The following is a 24,235-nucleotide window of genomic DNA, read 5'->3' as shown; positions in this document are numbered from 1 at the left end:
ACCATAAAATTTTATTGTTTTATACAAATATTAATTTTCTTTACTGCATTCCTCCACCTTTAGGATGGCTCTTTGTCACGCAGGTCATTTGGGTTATAGGCCATTCATATATTTTCTGGGTAGGAGGCAACGACTTAGGGCGGAGGTCCACTGTAGAATTATGAGTTGATATTGTCAACGATTTGGCGAGGGTGCTGTCGGCTTGGCCCTCATGTTAATTAATTTGGTCTTGCATTGTACCTCGACAGGCCTGGCGTGGTGTTAGGAGATTTCCTGCTATTGACGAAGCTAGGAAGTAACTTAACTTTGCAGTAGCCAAATTTGTGATGGCCATATTATGGCCGTGTCATTTACCATAAGAACATTCAATTTCGTTTTAGTGATTTATATAGGGCTGACTGAGTCCATTTAACGGAGGAGGGTTTGTCATTGTTTTATTGGGGATCTTTTTGAGGAGTTGGCGTTTTTTGGGTAGTCCTTGGTATGGTGGCGGTGCGGCGGTTCTATAAGCAGAACCTTGCTGTGGCGGGAAAGAACGGCAGGTCACCAGTCCGGGTGCAATTATGATTTAAGGGCGCTCCCTTCTGTTGACTGGTAGTTGGCTGTACCAACCTAACAGGGGCAGTATCACCACCTAAACGGGTGGGAAGTCAAGATAGAGGCTGAGCGTTACCTTTTGTTGTTGATATGAGTTACATGGTTATGTGTATGCACTCTGGGCGATCTACGCCTGCTATGCCTTTTGTTGTTTGTGTGCGGGCATAGCAGATCTGGCTGATTTCTGGCCGTCCTTTCTTTGTCACCATACATCCTTAAATAAATAATAAATTATTATTGCTCCAATAAATCGCCATCAAGTTATCTGCCAAATCCACGTCTCAGTGTCTTTATTTTATGTTAGTATGATAAGTGGTTTGCACACATGACAACACCTCATCCGATAGAAGGTTTATTATTTTGCGGCGGGAAGTAACGGCAAGTCACCAGTCCGGGTGCAATTACTTAATTTAGGCGACCTCCCTTCGTTGACTGGTAGTTGGCTGTACCACCCTAACAGGGGCAGAATCACCCAAACGGGTGGGTAATCATGTTGGTGGGTTGAGTGGATTCCTTTGTTGTTTATAAGGGTTTTATAGTTGTGTTTGTGCACCTTGGGTGGTATCCGGCTGCAATGCATGTTGTTGGTTATTATTGTGTGATGTAGATTGGGCTGAGTTTGGCCATCCTTTCTTTGCTACCATACTTTCCCTAAACATGAATATATTTTTTATTGAATAAATAGCTAACAGGTTTTTCTGACAAATCTACGCCTCACTGTCTTTATTTATTGTTATATTATAGTTGTTAAGTGATTTGCACACATGACATATTTCATCCTATAGAAGGATTAAACAACCTAGCAATGTCTACAATACACAGAGCATCATAGTGATCTAAATAGAACAGAGACAGCATATTAGTGACCTCTATAAAGTACATAGAGCGACCTAGCAATGTCTACAATACACAGAGCATTCTAGTAACCTAAATAGAACAGATACAGCATATTAGTGACCTCTATACAATACAGAGAGAAACCTAGCGATGTCTACAATGCGTAGAGCATTCTAGTGACCTAAACAGAACAGAGACAAGAAATTAGTGATTTATATACACTACAGGGAGCAACTTAGCAATGTCTACAATACACATAGCATTCTAGTGACCTAAACAGAACAGAGTCAGCATATTAGTGACCTCTATACAATACAGAGAGCCAGCTAGAGATGTCTACAAAACACAGAGCATTCTAGTGACCTAAATAGAACAGAGACAGAATTAGTGACAGCTACAGTATACATCAGAGAGACCATATTAATAAACAACCCACAATAGTGAACTCTATATAATATAAATACCTCTATACAATAGAGAGTATAGAATGTTGAGAGTATCTTTATATAAATGATACAATACAGAGAGCACCTTTATAACCTTTATACAATACAGAGAGCATATTAATGAATAATATATAGTAAAGGGCCTTATTCGAAGTCAGATGTAAACACAAGTTGCGGACTGACAACTGTGTACAACTAAGCAGGGGATTTTTAAGAGAGGAGGGTGCCTGCATGCAGACTCAGTGCGGGCCCCCTCCTCTCTTTGGTGGTGCTGTGGTGCAGTAGATTCTGTCTTAGTGGCCAATTCTACTGCACATGCACGGGTCTCAGCACAGTAGTACAGCGCATGCGCGAGTCACCGGGAAAATGGCTGCCGCCATCTTCCCAGTGATTTTTTTCTGCTCTGCATTGCCCGGCCCAGCTCTGCAGAGCAGCAGACTGGAGACTATGGACAGGTAAGTATAACTATATGGGTGCAGGGTGGGCGGTGTAGGCCCCACTGGACCCAGGGGCCTGTGTGCCCATTATAGATATGCCCTGCAACCAAGGGATCAGAACGTGGCCAAAGTACAGTGAGGGCGTGGTGTCTACAAAGGCAGAAGCCACGTCTGAGCACTTCATTCGGGAGATAACTACCATCATGGTTGTTATCTATTGCATGGGTCGGTTTTCTTTATTTATTTTAAGAAGACCATGGATGCCTACAGGGAGAAGCGGACAAGTCCAGGTAATGTAGGTAAGTATGTATGAGTGTGTATGTATGTATTAAAACTTTATTTTCACGGTGTGTGTGTGTCTTGTGTTTATTTAAACATTTCTTTACAGGTAAACTACAGGTACCAGCGGGCCCTTAATGCCCCGCATGTTGATACTTGTGCTTCCCCAAATACCAGCATGCGGGGGAGGCTTGCTGGGACCTGCAGTTCTACTGTAAAGACAATGGGCCTGATTCAGACCCACTCGCGAGCGGCTGTCCGCTCGCAAGTGGGTCGATGTTCTGGACTGAGCATGCGCACGACGGAGGGAGCTCCGTCGTGCGCATACGCCAGACGCGACGAGCGAAGGAAAGTCCTTCGCTCGTTGTGTCTGATCAAACGGGGCGTGCTGTCGATGTTGATTGACAGCACGCCCCCTTTGGTAGGCGTGCCGGGGGCGTGCCTCCCGTCAGAAGCCGGCCCACTGACATCACTAGTGATGTCAGTGGGAGTGATTTTGGCTCTGATAGAGCCAAAATCACTCCGGAGCTTGCGGTTGAAAACCTCAACCGCAGGCTCCGGCTCGCAGTTTCGATGGTCGCGATGGTCATGACCATCGCGGCCATCAAACTGCACGCTCGTATAGCCTGTGGGTGGTGACCCACAGCTATACGAGCGTCCAGGAGGACGCTCCATTTTCATGGAGGGCGGCCCTCATTCACAGCGTGCGCTCTGCTCAGAGCGTACGGCTCTGAATGAGGGTCAATGTTTTCACTTATCATTTTTTACACTACACTTACATTATCAACCCGCCACCCACCGCCCAGGGGTGGTGGGGATAGCCCCAAGCTATCAGCCTAGGCTAGGGGTACCCTGGAGAGGGGGACCCCTTTAATGGAAGGGTCCCAAACTCCCCAGGGATCCCTGGCTGGGCTGACTAGTGGTCAGGGCTGATGCTGTGGCTGGGGGGGTCCGGTGATAGGGCTCCCCTGGCTGTGGCATCAGCCGCCCACTAGAAAGGGTCCGGTGCTGGTTCTGGAGATTACAGGGGGACCCTACGCAATTTTTTTTCCCCTGTAGTTCCAGAACCAGTACTGGCTCAGAGCCCAGTGCTGGTTGTGCTAAGTACAGTGGAACCCTATGCACTTTTTTCACTGTACTTAGACAGCCAGGACTGGCTATGAAAAGTCCGGGCTGGTTCTGTTTTAGGGGGGACCCCACATCATTTTTTTTCTAAATTTAATTGTTTCTAAGCTTTTTACAGTAAGATACATGCAGGCATCTCACTGGTGTATGCATGTATCTGTGTCAATCAGACCTGCTCAGACTCAAATCGAAAACATGAATCAGGTCTATTCATTTGGAGATTTGAAGTTAGATTTGAAGTTTGATTTTGTTTTCGATTTCAAATCGAATGATAGTAAATAAGGGATATGAGTGTTGGTCTATGTAAAAGTACCGATGTTTTTCCAATGTTCGATTTGAGTAAAAATTGGTTTTAAATCGGATTTTACATTCGATTTGGTCTTTAGTAAATACCCAAAAGCAAAATCGAATGCCAAATCACTCAAAAAGCAAAATCGAACTTTAGTAAATTTGCCTACTAGTGTAAGAGGCGTCTGATTGGTCGGAAATGTAAAAAAAAAAACACACACTCATTTACACAATACAAAAGTTTTAAAAATCACATTACGCTGTATTAGAGACTCGATTTACACAAATAAAAATGCTTCATATTAAGTTACTATTATCAATTACTTATAGTGGCAGCATATTCATACGCACAAAGATTATCAAAAAGCCGCAAACACGGACAAGGGTGCAGCAGCATAGAACCTATACTCCCAAAGGTCATCACCGCCAATAACATACAGTACTGCTCACATATATAATTGTACTTATTACCAGTTATTTATAAAGCACACACAAATTCCACAGCGCTTTACAGGGAATAATCAGCGCTTCGTTCCTGGAGCTTACAATGAATATATATTCCCTACCTCATGTAATCACATACAAACTTAATTTTTTTGTTGGGTGCCAATTAACTTATCAGCACAGGAGAATATACAAACTCCACACAGGTAGGGCCATGGTGGGAATTGAACCCACAAACCCAATGCTGTGAGGCAGTCATGCTGACCATTACACCATCCGCGCTGCACAGGCTGTCTTCCATGAACACCCACCTCTCAGACGTGTAAAAGAAATAGAAAAAAAAATAGTAATGAACAGTATTGGTGACGTTTAGGGAAAAGTACTATAAAGCTTTCTGAATGATGGAATTAGAAGGAACTGAAAATGAATGTAGCAATGTATGAGAAGGAAATCAGGTTACCACAGACTGAAGATAAGAACTGACTTGTACAAAATAGAAAATCTACTCCCAGAGGGTATTACAGGGCCATCAACAGCCACCTAAATAATATTTCTATTTATCTTCCACTAAGTCACACAGCACAGAGGCAGCGAGCGTCAGAGGAACATGTGATGTTATAGTCCCCGATTGTCCTGCAATTGTAATGAGGTGTGAGGCACTCGGTGATGGGCTGGCTGTAACAGTATAGAGAGGTGCGCACAGGGGTTACACTTGCTGCATCTGTAGGGATAGAAGCGTGTGGTATATTATGGCGATTTTCAGGATGGCAACATGCTCAGTATGTCTACATTAACATCACAACAATCACAACGGTGATACTAATATACCGTAATGACAACATTCTAAATGGCATCAATGTTACTTTAAGGTAAATGTAACGCAAAGCATAACCCTAATCTAACCCTACTAGTAGCCTAACCATAACCCTAATCTAACCCTAACCCTACTAGTAGCCTAACCATAACCCTAATCTAACCCTAATCAAACCTTAATAGCAGTTTAACCCTAACCCAAGCAATAACCCTAATAATAGTCTAACCATAACTGTAATTACCTTAATCTGACCCTCATAGCAGTTTAACCCTAACCCTAACCTTAACACTTATTTTAGCTGAATAGTATCCTAACCCTAATCTAACCCTAATAGCAGTTTAACCCTAACCCAAACCACAACCCTAATAGCAGCCTAACCATAACCCTAATCTAACCCTAGCCCTAATGTAACCCTAACCCAAATCTTAAACCTAACAGTAGCCTAACCCTAACACTAATAGTAGCCTAACCCTAACCATAACACTAATTTTACCCGAACAGTAGCCGAATCCAAATCATAAAACTAATAACAGCCTAACCATAATCTACGCCTAACTCTAATTTAACCATAATAGCAGTTTAACCCTTACCCAAACCATAACCCTAATAGTAGCCTAACCCTAACCAGAACGCTTAAAGTGGATAAATCTAACAATAATAGTAATTTAACCCTAATCTAACCCTAATAGCAGCCTAACCATAATCCTAATCTAACCCTAATAACGCACTAACCATAATCCTAATCTAACCCTAATAATTCACTAACCATAATCCTAATCTACCCCTAATAATCTAACCCTAATTGCGTACTAACCATAATCCTAATCTAACCCTAATAACGCACTAACCATAATCCTAATCTAACCCTAATAATTCACTAACCATAATCCTAATCTACCCCTAATAATCTAACCCTAATTGCGTACTAACCATAATCCTAATCTAACCCTAATAAAGCAGTAACCATAAACCTAATCTAACCCTAATAGCGGCCTAACCATAATAATACTCTAACCCTAATAGCACACTAACCATAATCCTAATCTAACCCTAAAAATGCACTAACCATAATCCTAATCTAACCCTAATAACGCTCTAACCATAATCCTAATCTACCCTTAATAATGCACTAACCATAATCCTAATTTACCCATAATAGCAACCTAACCATAATACTAATCTAACCCTAATAAAGCAGTAATCATAATCCTACTCTAACCCTAATAGCGCACTAACCATAATCCTAATCTAACCCTAATAGCAACCTAACCATAATACTAATCTAACCCTAATAGCACACTAACCATAATCCTAATAGCAGCCTAACCATAATACTAATCTAACCCTAATAGCACACTAACTATAATACTAATCTAACCCTAATAAAGCAGTAACCATAATCCTAATCTAACCCTAATAATTCACTAACCATAATCCTAATCTACCCCTAATAATAGCACACTAACCATAATACTAATCTAACCCTAATAGCACACTAACCATAATCCTAATAGCAGCATAACCATAATACTAATCTAACCCTAATAGCACACTAACCATAATCCTAATCTACCCCTAATAATAGCACACTAACCATAAAACTAATCTAACCCTAATAAAGCAGTAATCATTATCCTACTCTAACCCTAATAGCGCACTAACCATAATCATAATCTAACCCTAATAGCACACTAACCATAATCCTAATCTAACCCTAATAGCACACTAACCATAATCCTAATCTACCCCTAATAATAGCACACTAACCATAATACTAATCTAACCCTAATAAAGCAGTAATCATTATCCTACTCTAACCCTAATAGCGCACTAACCATAATCCTAATCTACCCCTAATAATAGCACACTAACCATAATACTAATCTAACCCTAATAGCAGTTTAACCCTAACCCAAACCACAACCCTAATAGCAGCCTAACCATAACCCTAATCTAACCCTAGCCCTAATGTAACCCTAACCCAAATCTTAAACCTAACAGTAGCCTAACCCTAACACTAATAGTAGCCTAACCCTAACCATAACACTAATTTTACCCGAACAGTAGCCGAATCCAAATCATAAAACTAATAACAGCCTAACCATAATCTACGCCTAACTCTAATTTAACCATAATAGCAGTTTAACCCTTACCCAAACCATAACCCTAATAGTAGCCTAACCCTAACCAGAACGCTTAAAGTGGATAAATCTAACAATAATAGTAATTTAACCCTAATCTAACCCTAATAGCAGCCTAACCATAATCCTAATCTAACCCTAATAACGCACTAACCATAATCCTAATCTAACCCTAATAATTCACTAACCATAATCCTAATCTACCCCTAATAATCTAACCCTAATTGCGTACTAACCATAATCCTAATCTAACCCTAATAAAGCAGTAACCATAAACCTAATCTAACCCTAATAGCGGCCTAACCATAATAATACTCTAACCCTAATAGCACACTAACCATAATCCTAATCTAACCCTAAAAATGCACTAACCATAATCCTAATCTAACCCTAATAACGCTCTAACCATAATCCTAATCTACCCTTAATAATGCACTAACCATAATCCTAATTTACCCATAATAGCAACCTAACCATAATACTAATCTAACCCTAATAAAGCAGTAATCATAATCCTACTCTAACCCTAATAGCGCACTAACCATAATCCTAATCTAACCCTAATAGCAACCTAACCATAATACTAATCTAACCCTAATAGCACACTAACCATAATCCTAATAGCAGCCTAACCATAATACTAATCTAACCCTAATAGCACACTAACTATAATACTAATCTAACCCTAATAAAGCAGTAACCATAATCCTAATCTAACCCTAATAATTCACTAACCATAATCCTAATCTACCCCTAATAATAGCACACTAACCATAATACTAATCTAACCCTAATAGCACACTAACCATAATCCTAATAGCAGCATAACCATAATACTAATCTAACCCTAATAGCACACTAACCATAATCCTAATCTACCCCTAATAATAGCACACTAACCATAATACTAATCTAACCCTAATAAAGCAGTAATCATTATCCTACTCTAACCCTAATAGCGCACTAACCATAATCCTAATCTACCCCTAATAATAGCACACTAACCATAATCCTAATAGCAGCATAACCATAATACTAATCTAACCCTAATAGCACACTAACCATAATCCTAATCTACCCCTAATAATAGCACACTAACCATAATACTAATCTAACCCTAATAAAGCAGTAATCATTATCCTACTCTAACCCTAATAGCGCACTAACCATAATCCTAATCTAACCCTAATAGCACACTAACCATAATCCTAATAGCGGCCTAACCATAATACTAATCTAACCCTAATAGCACACTAACCATAATCCTAATAGCAGCCTAACCATAATACTAATCTAACCCTAATCAAACCTTAATAGCAGTTTAACCCTAACCCAAGCAATAACCCTAATAATAGTCTAACCATAACTGTAATTACCTTAATCTGACCCTCATAGCAGTTTAACCCTAACCCTAACCTTAACACTTATTTTAGCTGAATAGTATCCTAACCCTAATCTAACCCTAATAGCAGTTTAACCCTAACCCAAACCACAACCCTAATAGCAGCCTAACCATAACCCTAATCTAACCCTAGCCCTAATGTAACCCTAACCCAAATCTTAAACCTAACAGTAGCCTAACCCTAACACTAATAGTAGCCTAACCCTAACCATAACACTAATTTTACCCGAACAGTAGCCGAATCCAAATCATAAAACTAATAACAGCCTAACCATAATCTACGCCTAACTCTAATTTAACCATAATAGCAGTTTAACCCTAACCCAAACCATAACCCTAATAGTAGCCTAACCCCAACCAGAACGCTTATAGTGGATAAATCTAACAATAATAGTAATTTAACCCTAATCTAACCCTAATAGCAGCCTAACCATAATCCTAATCTAACCCTAATAACGCACTAACCATAATCCTAATCTAACCCTAATAATTCACTAACCATAATCCTAATCTACCCCTAATAATCTAACCCTAATTGCGTACTAACCATAATCCTAATCTAACCCTAATAAAGCAGTAACCATAAACCTAATCTAACCCTAATAGCGGCCTAACCATAATAATACTCTAACCCTAATAGCACACTAACCATAATCCTAATCTACCCTTAATAATGCACTAACCATAATCCTAATTTACCCATAATAGCAACCTAACCATAATACTAATCTAACCCTAATAAAGCAGTAATCATAATCCTACTCTAACCCTAATAGCGCACTAACCATAATCCTAATCTAACCCTAATAGCAACCTAACCATAATACTAATCTAACACTAATAGCACACTAACCATAATCCTAATAGCAGCCTAACCATAATACTAATCTAACCCTAATAGCACACTAACTATAATACTAATCTAACCCTAATAAAGCAGTAACCATAATCCTAATCTAACCCTAATAATTCACTAACCATAATCCTAATCTACCCCTAATAATAGCACACTAACCATAATACTAATCTAACCCTAATAGCACACTAACCATAATCCTAACAGCAGCATAACCATAATACTAATCTAACCCTAATAGCACACTAACCATAATCCTAATCTACCCCTAATAATAGCACACTAACCATAATACTAATCTAACCCTAATAAAGCAGTAATCATTATCCTACTCTAACCCTAATAGCGCACTAACCATAATCCTAATCTAACCCTAATAGCACACTAACCATAATCCTAATCTAACCCTAATAGCACACTAACCATAATCCTAATAGCAGCCTAACCATAATACTAATCTAACCCTAATAGCACACTAACCATAATACTAATCTAACCCTAATAAAGCAGTAATCATAATACTACTCTAACCCTAATAGCGCACTAACCATAATCCTAATCTACCCCTAATAATAGCACACTAACCATAATACTAATCTAACCCTAATAGCACACTAACCATAATCCTAATAGCAGCCTAACCATAATACTAAATAATCTAACCCTAATAGCAGACTAACCATAATCCTAATCTACCTCTAATAATAGCACACTAACCATAATACTAATCTAACACTAATAGCTAATAGCGCACTAACAATAATCCTAATCTAACCATAATAGCATCCTAACCATAATCCTAATCTAACCCTAATAGAAGCCTAACCATAATCCTAATCTAACACTAATAACACACTAACCATAATGCTAATCTACCCCTAATAATAGCACACTAACCATAATACTAATCTAACCCTAATAGCTAATAGTGCACTAACTATAATCCTAATCTGACCCTAATAGCATCCTAACCATAATCCTAATCTAACCCTAATAGCAACCTAACCATAATACTAATCTAACCCTAATAGCACACTAACCATAATCCCAATAGCAGCCTAACCATAATCCTAATCTAACCCTAATAAAGCAGTAACCATAAACCTAATCTAACCCTAATAGCGGCCTAACCATAATAATACTCTAACCCTAATAGCACACTAACCATAATCCTAATCTAAACCTAAAAATGCACTAACCATAATCCTAATCTAACCCTAATAACGCTCTAACCATAATCCTAATCTACCCTTAATAATGCACTAACCATAATCCTAATTTACCCATAATAGCAACCTAACCATAATACTAATCTAACCCTAATAAAGCAGTAATCATAATCCTACTCTAACCCTAATAGCGCACTAACCATAATCCTAATCTAACCCTAATAGCAACCTAACCATAATACTAATCTAACCCTAATAGCACACTAACCATAATCCCAATAGCAGCCTAACCATAATCCTAATCTAACCCTAATAAAGCAGTAACCATAAACCTAATCTAACCCTAATAGCGGCCTAACCATAATAATACTCTAACCCTAATAGCACACTAACCATAATCCTAATCTAAACCTAAAAATGCACTAACCATAATCCTAATCTAACCCTAATAACGCTCTAACCATAATCCTAATCTACCCTTAATAATGCACTAACCATAATCCTAATTTACCCATAATAGCAACCTAACCATAATACTAATCTAACCCTAATAAAGCAGTAATCATAATCCTACTCTAACCCTAATAGCGCACTAACCATAATCCTAATCTAACCCTAATAGCAACCTAACCATAATACTAATCTAACCCTAATAGCACACTAACCATAATCCTAATAGCAGCCTAACCATAATACTAATCTAACCCTAATAGCACACTAACTATAATACTAATCTAACCCTAATAAAGCAGTAACCATAATCCTAATCTAACCCTAATAATTCACTAACCATAATCCTAATCTACCCCTAATAATAGCACGCTAACCATAATACTAATCTAACCCTAATAGCACACTAACCATAATACTAATCTAACCCTAATAGCACACTAACCATAATCCTAATAGCAGCATAACCATAATACTAATCTAACCCTAATAGCACACTAACCATAATCCTAATCTACCCCTAATAATAGCACACTAACCATAATACTAATCTAACCCTAATAAAGCAGTAATCATTATCCTACTCTAACCCTAATAGCGCACTAACCATAATCCTAATCTAACCCTAATAGCAACCTAACCATAATACTAATCTAACCCTAATAGCACACTAACCATAATCCTAATAGCAGCCTAACCATAATACTAATCTAACCCTAATAGCACACTAACCATAATACTAATCTAACCCTAATAAAGCAGTAATCATAATACTACTCTAACCCTAATAGCGCACTAACCATAATCCTAATCTACCCCTATTAAAAGCACACTAACCATAATACTAATCTAACCCTCATAGCACACTAACCATAATCCTAATAGCAGCCTAACCATAATACTAATCTAACCCTAATAGCAGACTAACCATAATCCTAATCTACCTCTAATAATAGCACACTAACCATAATACTAATCTAACCCTAATAGCTAATAGTGCACTAACCATAATCCTAATCTAACCATAATAGCATCCTAACCATAATCCTAATCTAACCCTAATAGAAGCCTAACCATAATCCTAATCTAACACTAATAACACACTAACCATAATCCTAATCTACCCCTAATAATAGCACACTAACCATAATACTAATCTAACCCTAATAGCTAATAGTGCACTAACTATAATCCTAATCTGACCCTAATAGCATCCTAACCATAATCCTAATCTAACCCTAATAGCAACCTAACCATAATACTAATCTAACCCTAATAGCACACTAACCATAATCCCAATAGCAGCCTAACCATAATACTAATCTAACCCTAATAGCACACTAACCATAATACTAATCTAACCCTAATAAAGCAGTAATCTTAATACTACTCTAACCCTAATAGCGCACTAACCATAATCCTAATCTACCCCTAATAATAGCACACTAACCATAATACTAATCTAACCCTAATAGCACACTAACCATAATCCTAATAGCAGCCTAACCATAATATTAATCTAACCCTAATAGCACACTAACCATAATCCTAATCTACCCCTAATAATAGCACACTAACCATAATACTAATCTAACCCTAATAGATAATAGTGCACTAACCATAATCCTAATCTAACCATAATAGCATCCTAACCATAATCCTAATCTAACCCTAATAGCATCTTAACCATAATACTAATATAACCCTAATAGTGCACTAACCATAATCCTAATCTACCCCTAATAATAGCACACTAACCATAATACTAATCTAACCCTAATAGCTAATAGTGCACTAACCATAATCCTAATCTAACACTAATAACACACTAACCATAATCCTAATCTACCCCTAATAATAGCACACTAACCATAATACTAATCTAACCCTAATAGCTAATAGTACACTAACTATAATCCTAATCTAATCCTAATAGCATCCTAACCATAATCCTAATCTAACCCTAATAGCACACTAACCATAATACTAATCTAACCCTAATAGCTAATAGTACACTAACCATAATCCTAATATAACCCTAATAGTGTCCTAACTATAATCCTCTTCTAATCCTAATAGCATCCTAACCATAATCCTAATCTAACCCTAATAGCACACTAACCATAATACTAATCTAACCCTAATAGCTAATAGTACACTAACCATAATCCTAATATAACCCTAATAGCATCCTAACCATAATCCTAATCTAACCCTAATAGCACACTAACCATAATCCTAATCTAACCCTAATAGCTAATAGTACACTAACCATAATCCTAATATAACCCTAATAGCACACTAACCATAATCCTAATCTAACACTAATAGCTAATAGTGCACTAACAATAATCCTAATCTAACCATAATAGCATCCTAACCATAATCCTAATCTAACCCTAATAGAAGCCTAACCATAATCCTAATCTAACACTAATAACACACTAACCATAATGCTAATCTACCCCTAATAATAGCGCACTGACCATAATACTAATCTAACCCTAATAGCTAATAGTGCACTAACTATAATCCTAATCTGACCCTAATAGCATCCTAACCATAATCCTAATCTAACCCTAATAGCAACCTAACCATAATACTAATCTAACCCTAATAGCACACTAACCATAATCCCAATAGCAGCCTAACCATAATCCTAATCTAACCCTAATAAAGCAGTAACCATAAACCTAATCTAACCCTAATAGCTAATAGTACACTAACCATAATCCTAATATAACCCTAATAGCATCCTAACCATAATCCTAATCTAACCCTAATAGCACACTAACCATAATCCTAATCTAACCCTAATAGCTAATAGTACACTAACCATAATCCTAATATAACCCTAATAGCACACTAACCATAATCCTAATCTAACCCTAATAGCGCACTAACCATAATCCTAATCTAACTCTAATAGCACACTAACCATAATCCTAATCTAACCCTAACATAACCTAAACCCTAATTGAAACCTAACCCTAATTTAACTCTAACACTAATAGCAGACTAACCTCAACCCTAATAGCTGTCTAACCCTAATATAACCCTAACTCTAATAGCAGCCTGACCCTAACCATAATCTAACAATATTATATATATTATTGCCGGTATGTACCCGATAATTGGCGGTATGTATGGCATAGCAGATGTGATGCTTAGTACATCCCTACCACAGTCTATAATGAGACAGTTAGGAGCTGATGGGCTTGTACTTTATCTCCGTTCACTTTATATCTCACCAAAGCTTAGTACATCATCCCCTTACTGTGGTCAGCTTGGCACATCAAAGCATCGCTGCCTTAGCTGTGTCTATTTGCTGAGCTGTGCCATCGGATCCTCCTGCTCCCAGCTGATTGCAACTGAGGAACGTCAACCCTGTGTCTGCGGACCATGCTGTGGTGCGGTTTCAAACTCTGAGCTCCTATCTAGCTGAGTAGTGGCATGACACTGACCCCGCTTCCACAACATCCTGGTTGGATTCTTTTTTTGTGTGACTGCCTCGTGTCACATCTCGTAGCCTGTAACGTGCCTGGTTCACAGACGCTGGCTGGGAACCAGACCCTTCTCGCTTTCTACTGCCTGTCCTAGGACTACTACTGCTCCTGTCCCTCTGCCGTGTCTTCTGTAATGAGCTGTGTGTCTGTCTTTGAACACTCCTGGGCTATAACTATGGGTGTGTGACCTGGTTCTGGTTGCACCAGTGCACCCTGCCATAATTAGAGCTTGAAGAGCCCTTGTTACGGGCATGTCCTGGGCTGTTCCTCCGCTGCTGTTCGTCTTCCCCGTCCTGACAAAGGAACCTGATGCCTGGAGCCTTTTGCTGCTGTAACTAGTGACACCATTGTGCAGAGCTTGCTGCCAACCTGAAGATTAGACCCTAAGGGGTAAATATACTAAGCTGGGAGTTCTATTAAGAAGTGATGTTGCCCATAGCAACCAATCATATTCCAGGTATTATCTTCTAGAAGGTGCTAGATAAACGAGAAGAATCTGATTGGTTGCTATTGGCAATATCACTTCTTAAATATAACTCCCATCTTAGTAAATTTACCCCTATGTGACTGCCACCTGCTAACCAACTATCACACTGCTGAGCACTGCAAGTCCGATTTGAGGGTTCCATGCCACTCTGTTCCTGCATTGGATTTCTACCCTGCGCCCCCTTCAAAGTCGGGACTGACGCTTCAATGACAGGACTGTATCCTGCTGGTGCATGTATCTGCTGTCTGTGGTGGTTTGATGTGAAATCATTTTGTTTTCTCTCTTTCTTTTCTCTGCCATACATGATGTAATCGTGCGTGTGTTCGTGTTTAAACAGGTGTCCTTTGATCTAACATCTCCCATTATACTGTATGATTGTTACCTGCCTGTGCTGAATTTTCTTGCACACTATGAGATAGCCTGAGATGTTGATGTGGTTGTACTGCCATCTAGTGGCAACTAGTCTTTTTCATTTTACCAGGTTCTGTCCTGTGCTGATGGCCGCTCCCCTCCACTGACTGACATTCTGATCCTGCATTAACACCCTGGAGGAGATGACACTATCAGCACCTGACCTATAATTAGCTGCCAGGGCAGTGACAGCAGAGTTGCTGAAAGTTTTGCTACCTGCATTAGATAATAGGATTTCACAGCCTGCTCTCCTCTTGTGACCTAGCCCTAAGCCCTCTCTCTGATCTCTCTACCAGCCATGACACACTGGACCAGGGGGCATTGACGCTAAGGTTTCCCGTGCTGCTCTGTCTAGCTCATTACTCGCAGCCACTCCATTCATACCGGCAGGCCCGCCGAGAGCTGCGGCGGGCCCGGGTAAAGGGGGCGTGGCCTAACCACGGGAGATGCGGCCATGCCCCCTTCGAGAGGAAAAAAAACACATTTTGCAGCGCCCCGTGCTGGTGAGGAGTTCCCCCCACAGGCATAGGAAACTGCTCTGGCTGCTGTGATGAAAGAGGGGGGGAGCGGTACCGGACCCCTCCAGCAAGCCCGGGCCTGGGTAATTTGTACCTGCTCCCCCCCCCCTTCTCGGCGCCCCTGCATACCGGGAAGTAGTTAATATGCCGGCGAACGGGATGCCGACTGCCAATATAACAATGCCGGAATCCCGTCACCCGGCAAAATGCCAATGCCGCTATCCCAAAGGGGATCAGGATACCGGCATCGGCTTCCCGACTGGCTGAATCCTGAATGAAAGATCCGGGTAAGTATCGGCGTTAGCCTGGGGGTGGAAGGGGGTTAGGTTTAGGGGCCGGGGGGGGGGGAAATAAGGGTTAGGCGCCCCCCCGGGGGGAGGTTACGGTCAGGCACCCCCCCGGGAGGGTTAGGTTTAGGGTGCGGGAAGGGGGGGTTAGGCACCACCGGGGGGAGGTTAGGGTTAGGCACCCTCCTGGGAGGGTTAGGTTTAGGGTGCAGGAAGGGGGGGTTAGGGTTGGGCACCCCCCAGGGTCCATCCGCCGGTATTTCATACCCACTACCTTCATACCTGCTTATAAGGACAGTGGTAATGCAGCCATTGCGACATTATTGTCTCGCCCCTTCCTATCTAAGTTAGATAATACAGTATGTCTGCCCTGCCTGCAACATCAACATTTTTGGACAATCCGTTCCCAAAAAAACATCCCTATGCTTTACCATGGGACTCACCTCTTGCTCTGACCTCCCAATCAGTATAAGGTCTTCCCGGATTTCTCTGATCTTGTTGCCCAGTTGCGCAGGACCTTCTGCGTGATTTGTAACGTTTTACACGAGCGCACTTTGCCTTTGCCCTCAGCTACACCGTTAGGATAACACATTTTACCTTCATCTCTATGACAGGCGCACTGTACACTGATTTATTGTCTTCGTGCCTACAGTATGTTTTCCACTGTTTACCACCATTAGTTGTCTGGGCTCTAAAGCCGCGTATCCACTAACAGATAGAGGAACGACAGTACGATTATAACATTGTAATGAGACAGTCATTCCTCAGTGCCTACACTGAACGATATGCCACTCAGTGCAGGGACCCTCCCTCATCCCTGAACATGGCCAATCTCTCGTTATCAGCAGAGTGACCGGCATATTCAGGCGACGATTGATGTCGGAAACGACCAGCGGGCGTGCACATCGCCGGTCGTTTCCGACATTAAACTGCCCGATTTATACACGATTAATGAGCGATTGAACGATACCGATGTCGTTATCGTTCAATCGCTCATTTATATCTGCAAGTGGAAACGCGGCGTAAGTTTCATGGTGCTCACTGGATTTTTTATGATTCTAGCACCTCGTGTTTCTTTTTTGTTACGTGCCCCTCTTGTGGGCACCTTACCTTTTGAATGCTCACATTCCAGATGTGGGCAGCACTATGGCGAGGGCTCATGTCCGTCTTGTTTGTGGTTGGATAATTAGAAAATATCGGGAAGTATTGCATCACAAATTGTGCTGATATTCACATTAATTTTGTATCTTTAGCATTTATTTATAAGGTTTATACATCTGTATTGGATATAACTCACATGAATGCTAGTTATTATTATTATTATTATTATTATTATTATTCATTTAATGTTTTTTCTTCTGCACATCCCCATATTGTTGTACCTTGTTGTAGGCTAAATATTTGTATATTGTATAATTTGTGTCTGCTACATCCTGACTGACTTTCAAACTGCTTTGGTTGCCGCATTATACAGCTGGAGGCGTGGCTACGATGACACGATTCAGCGCAAATCGCGTCATCTGCCGCCCGGACCGTCCACTTCGCCCAGTAGGTAGACAGCTGGGTTTAGGCGGCAGCTGGATCTGGAAGACTTGCCCAGTTTGCGAGAGTGCCGCCTGATTTTCGGGAGCCTCCAGGCCATTGCAAGAGAGAAGGGAAGTATGCACCTACCCTCAGGGCCACACACAGCGCAGGATGCCCTGGGGGCGGAACCGCCTGCGACCGCAATCTCCATTTGCTGGGCACCTGCTGCACTGTTATTACTAATAACTAATTACTGTTGCGTCCGGTTCTTTCCTCTTCTGGTCTCTCTCCTCACACCACTCCAAACTCCATCCCCCATGTGCGGCACCCCCTCCTCCTACCCCACACAGGTCACCCTATGCTGCTGTTGCGACCCTCACACAGCTCCAAACTCTTCCCCCTATTCGCGCCTCTCCACCTACCCCCACACATGTTCCTCTCTCCTACTCTCTCTCCAATCACACAGCTCTAAATGCCAACCCCACACTAATGGCACCAGCCCACCCCACACAGATTACCCTTTGCTGCTATCTCTCTGCTCCCACAGCTCCACAACTCCCCCCTATTCACAACACCCATGGCCCCTCCTATCCCCCAGACGGGTTTCCTCTTTCCTGCTCTATCTCCGCTCACAGCTCCAAACTATCCCCATCCCCTCCCCTCTCCCTCACAGGTTACCTTTCCTTCTCTATCTCCCCTCACAGCTCCAAACTCCCCCATCCCCTCCCCTCACAGGTTACCTTTCCTTCTCTATCTCCCCTCACAGCACCAAACTCCCCCCATCCCCTCCCCTCTCCCTCACAGGTTACCTTTCCTTCTCTATCTCCCCTCACAGCACCAAACTACCCCCATCCCCTCCCCTCTCCCTCACAGGTTACCTTTCCTTCTCTATCTCCCCTCACAGCACCAAACTACCCCCATCCCCTCCCCTCTCCCTCACAGGTTACCTTTCCTTCTCTATCTCCCCTCACAGCACCAAACTCCCCCCATCCCCTCCCCTCACAGGTTACCTTTCCTTCTCTATCTCCCCTCACAGCACCAAACTACCCCCATCCCCTCCCCTCTCCCTCACAGGTTACCTTTCCTTCTCAATCTCCCCTCACAGCTCCAAACGCCCCCCATCCCCTCCCCTCACAGGTTACCTTTCCTTCTCTATCTCCCCTCACAGCACCAAACTCCCCCCATCCCCTCCCCTCTCCCTCACAGGTTACCTTTCCTTCTCTATCTCCCCTCACAGCACCAAACTACCCCCATCCCCTCCCCTCTCCCTCACAGGTTAGCTTTCCTTCTCTATCTCCCCTCACAGCTCCAAACTCCCCCCATCCCCTCCCCTCTCCCTCACAGGTTACCTTTCCTTCTCTATCTCCCCTCACAGCACCAAACTCCCCCCATCCCCTCCCCTCACAGGTTACCTTTCCTTCTCTATCTCCCCTCACAGCACCAAACTACCCCCATCCCCTCCCCTCTCCCTCACAGGTTACCTTTCCTTCTCTATCTCCCCTCACAGCTCCAAACTCCCCCCATCCCCTCCCCTCACAGGTTACCTTTCCTTCTCTATCTCCCCTCACAGCACCAAACTCCCCCCATCCCCTCCCCTCTCCCTCACAGGTTATCTTTCCTTCTCTATCTCCCCTCACAGCACCAAACTACCCCCATCCCCTCCCCTCTCCCTCACAGGTTACCTTTCCTTCTCTATCTCCCCTCACAGCACCAAACTACCCCCATCCCCTCCCCTCTCCCTCACAGGTTACCTTTCCTTCTCTATCTCCCCTCACAGCACCAAATTCCGCAGCACTCTGTCTCATAGTGTCTAGAGCTCGGAGGAGCTGTTGAGAGGCAGGAGCAGCAGGGCGCCATCTGGTGTTGCAGGCAGATGATCATTACCAGCAGTCAGTGTGTGACAGTGAGAGATTGCTGGCTGGCTGACTACAGTCTGTGACTCATCCTATGGAAGGGGGCTCTACTGTGTGGCATAATGTGTATAAGGGGCACTACAGTGTGGTATAATGTGTATGAGGGGTACTACTGTGTGACATAATGTAGATAAGATATACAACTGTGTGGCCTAATGGGTATAAGGGGCACTACCATGTGACAATGTGTATAAGGGGCAATACTGTGTGACAATGTGTATAAGGTGCAGTATTGTGTGGCATAATGTGTATAAAGAGCACTACTGCGTGCATAATTTGTATAAGGGGTACTACTGTGTGGTGTAATGTGTATAAAGGGCATTACTATGTGTGGTGTAATGTGTGTAAGGGGCACTACTGTGTGATGTAATGTGTATAAAGGGGTACTACTGTGTGACATAATGTAGATAAGATATACAACTGTGTGGCCTAATAGGTATAAGGGGCACTACCATGTGACAATGTGTATAATGGACAATACTGTGTGACATAATGTGTATAAGGTGCAGTATTGTGTGGCATAATGTGTATAAAGAGCACTACTGTGTGCATAATGTGTATAAGGGTACTACTGTGTGGTGTAATGTGTATAAAGGGCATTACTGTGTGGTGTAATGTGTGTAAGGGGCACTACTGTGTGATGTAATGTATATAAGGGGTACTACTGTGTGACCTAGTGTGTATAAAGGTATAAGGGGCACTAATGTGTGGCATAATGTGTATGAGGCGCACTACTGTGTGGCATAATGTGTATAAGAGGTACTACTGTGTGGAGTAATGTGTATAAGGGGTACTACTGTGTGGCATAATGTGAATAAGGGGCACTACTGTGTGGCATAACGTGTATAAGGGGCACTACTGTGTGGCGTAATGTGTATAAAATGTACTAATGAGTGGAAAATGTGTATAAGGGTTATTACTGTGTGCATAATGTGAATAAGGGGCTCTACTGTGTGGCGTAACTTGTATAAGGGGTGCTAGTGTATGTAATGTGAGAATAAGGGGTACTACTGTGTGCATAATGTGTATAAGGGACACCACGGTGTGGTGTAATGTGTATAAGGGGCACTACTGTGTATAAGGGTCTCTACTGTGTGGCATAATGTGTATAAGGGGCTCTACTCTGTGGTGTAATGTGTGTAAGGAGCACTACTGTGTATCAGGGTCTCTACTGTGTGGCATAATGTGTATAAGGGGCACTACTATGTGGCATAATGTGAATAAGGGCCATTACTGTATGGCATAATTGGCTCTACTGTGTGACATAATGTGTACAAGCAGGGTTGGCACTGCCATTAGGCAGCTGCCTGGGTGCGCTGACCTCTGGAGGGCACCGGTGAGTCTACCTAACAAATAAAAGGATGTCTCTCAGAAACATTTTTCTTTTACATGCTGCTGGCAGGGCTGGATTACTGGTAGGGCAGGCCGCCAGGCTCCCCCTCTCACAGAGATTGTCACCAGGATGGAGCAGTGCCCAGACCCCTAGCCCACATTTACCGGTGAGAGCACTGGAGGCGGAGCAGACACAGAATACTGGGGAAGCAGGGGCAGCAGAGTGAAGCTTTTGATAGGGCACATGCAAATCTAGCACTGGCCCTGTGTATAAGGGGTACTATTGTGTGGCATAATGTGTATAAGGGGTACTATTGTGTGGCATAATGTGTATAAGGGGTACTATTGTGTGGCATGTGTATAAGGTGTACTATTGTGTGGCATGTGTATAAGGGGTACTACTGTGTGGCATAATGTGTATAAGGGGTACTATTTTGTGGCATAATGTGTATAAGGGGTACTATTGTGTGGCATAATGTGTTTAAGGGGTACTACTATGTTATTTGAGTGTTATGATTGCTAATGCAGCAATGTGTATAAACCATGTCCTTGTCCTGCATTGTATTATACTGTAAGTCACTGGTTTCTTGTTCATGTACTATGAAAGGCACTGCGGAACACTTGTGGCACCATATAAATAAAGAGTAATAATAATATCATGTATAAGGGACACTACTATGTTGTGTAATATGAATAGGGGGCAACACTGTGTGGCATAATGTGTATAAAGGGCATTACTGTGTGGCATAACGTGAAAAAGGGGTAATTTGAATTAGGGGTACTATTGTGGGGTCACACCCCTTCCCCACAAGACCATGTCCCTATTTAAAATATGGAGGAAGGTCGGGGCAGTCAACAAAGCTCTTTCTGGCACAGGGCACCAACATGTCTATTTATGGCTGCGTTTACCCTTCTCCCACCTATCCTACTCTGCCTGTACTACTCACAGAGGTACATCCTGCAGCCCCTTATACTATATGCACTAATGCACTCTTACATATTCTTAGCCAAACTTGCTAATTCTGTTTGTGCTTTGCTCTTTCAGGAGACTGCCCATCCCTACCCATTGTTTTCATGCTTTCTGAACCAATAATAATAATAATAATAATAATAATAATAATAATAAATGGATTAATACATTAATTCACTAAGAACATGTAGTTACTACTTGATTTATGTTTTTTTATTCTCTTCTCATTACCCATTGAGCTAAGCCCAGCTGACTGCAACAGTAAATTAGGGGCCTAATTCCAAGTCTTGCGCTGCTGCAACCACTTTAGCTTCTGTTGCCATAGTCATGCCTGCAACTTTTTGCTAATGCTAGTATCCGCCCTTCCCGAGTTGTACAGCCGTGTGCCCGGCGGTGCAAGGACTGGTACGCCCACTGTGGGCATGTTTAGATGGTAGAATCATGCTCGGTGCATCTTTATCCTGAGTGCTACGCTACCTTGGTTCACCCTATCCTAGGTACAGTTTTCCCATCAGATTATGGCCTCCAATGTCAGCGATGAACGTCTGTGGGCCTGATTTAATAGACGTACGCTATTAGCTGCCTCAGCTGCAAGTTTGTGCACAGCGGCTGTTGTGCGAAAATAGGCAAACATCGCAGTCGCCGGGATTTTCGTTGAAGCGCCCGCCAGCGGCTTCACAAACCCATGCGATTGCACGTCAGTCGATTATCGGACTTCTGAGCAACCAGAACCATTTCCACTGTGTACGGGATGTAGTCGCAAGCAGAGACATGTGCCAGAAAACGGTGGCGAAACACCTGCGTTCAAGTTGCCACCTCCTCGTTGCCGCCCACAAACTGTCCCTAGCAGTCAATCAATTTGCGAACAAACCTCACTGTGAGCGTAAAGGAAGATTACACTGGACAATTGCGCAGACACATGTTACGCAGAATGGAAGTTACTCAAATCAATTAATAGGTCCATCACTAAGGGGTTAATCTAGACTAGAAACAACAGCATAAAATAAAATCCCCCAGTACACCGCAAATAGACCAGCATAAAGAGACTTGCATTCACAGTACCTGATATTCTGATAATAGCAATGCAGAGAGCTCAGTTGCATACAAATATATGGCAAGCCACCATACCTCGGCAGGTCGTCTCTGTTCTGGCGGTCCTAACGTGGCTCAGACACATGCGCAGATTACCGATAATCACTCAAACATCGCCATTGCGTCCATCTCTGAATCAGGCCCTCTGTGCGCAACCATTTCAGCGTCACGCCCGCAATTTCCTCAACACGACCATAAGATGGTAAAATCTCTGTGCGTCTGTATAGCTGCCTCCCAGTCACTGCCCTGAAACGCCCAATACATTTCCAATACAGATCACACGCCATGCATCTCACTTGGTACTGTGACTCTGTGCGTACACGCAGTGTAACTCATGCGCCCTAGGAGTTTTGAGGGTTTTTTGTGCACTTGCAGTAGCAATAAAATTGGACCTTTTCCACCTATTAAAAAAGGCTATTTGATTAAGTAATGCCTAAATAAGTAGGACCAGAAGAGGTCAGGAGAGAGCTAGTAATGCCTAGTAGGACCAGGAGAGGTCAGGAGAGAGCTAGTAATGCCTAGTAGGACCAGGAGAGGTCAGGAGAGAGCTAGTAATGCTTAGTAGGACCAGAAGAGGTCAGGAGAGAGCTATTAATGCGCACCACACAGCTATAAAGTTTAGACTTTTAGGGCCTGATTGACAGATGGCGGTGATAATGTTTTTGTTATTGCTGCAGTAAGCCCCATAATGAAGTGATCACAATTCGACATTCTAGGGTCCCCAAGTTCAAGTAACTAAGTAGTAAGAGGTGTCTGCTGGACTGGGTAAAGTAGAAACGCTGTAGGGAGTAAGGTGGCAGAGATCCCTCCCTGGAATTTTTGGGACCAGGGCCGGCTCATGGGAAGTTCGACCAGTGCGGTCACCCCATAGTGGGCGCGCCCCTCCCAACCATTCCGATTTCTTGTGGGA

This window comes from Taudactylus pleione, unplaced genomic scaffold (assembly GCF_031769625.1).
Source record: "Taudactylus pleione unplaced genomic scaffold, aTauple2 ptg000949l, whole genome shotgun sequence".
In the NCBI taxonomy this organism is placed as follows: domain Eukaryota; kingdom Metazoa; phylum Chordata; class Amphibia; order Anura; family Myobatrachidae; genus Taudactylus; species Taudactylus pleione.
Note: the sequence above shows the minus strand (reverse complement) of the source record.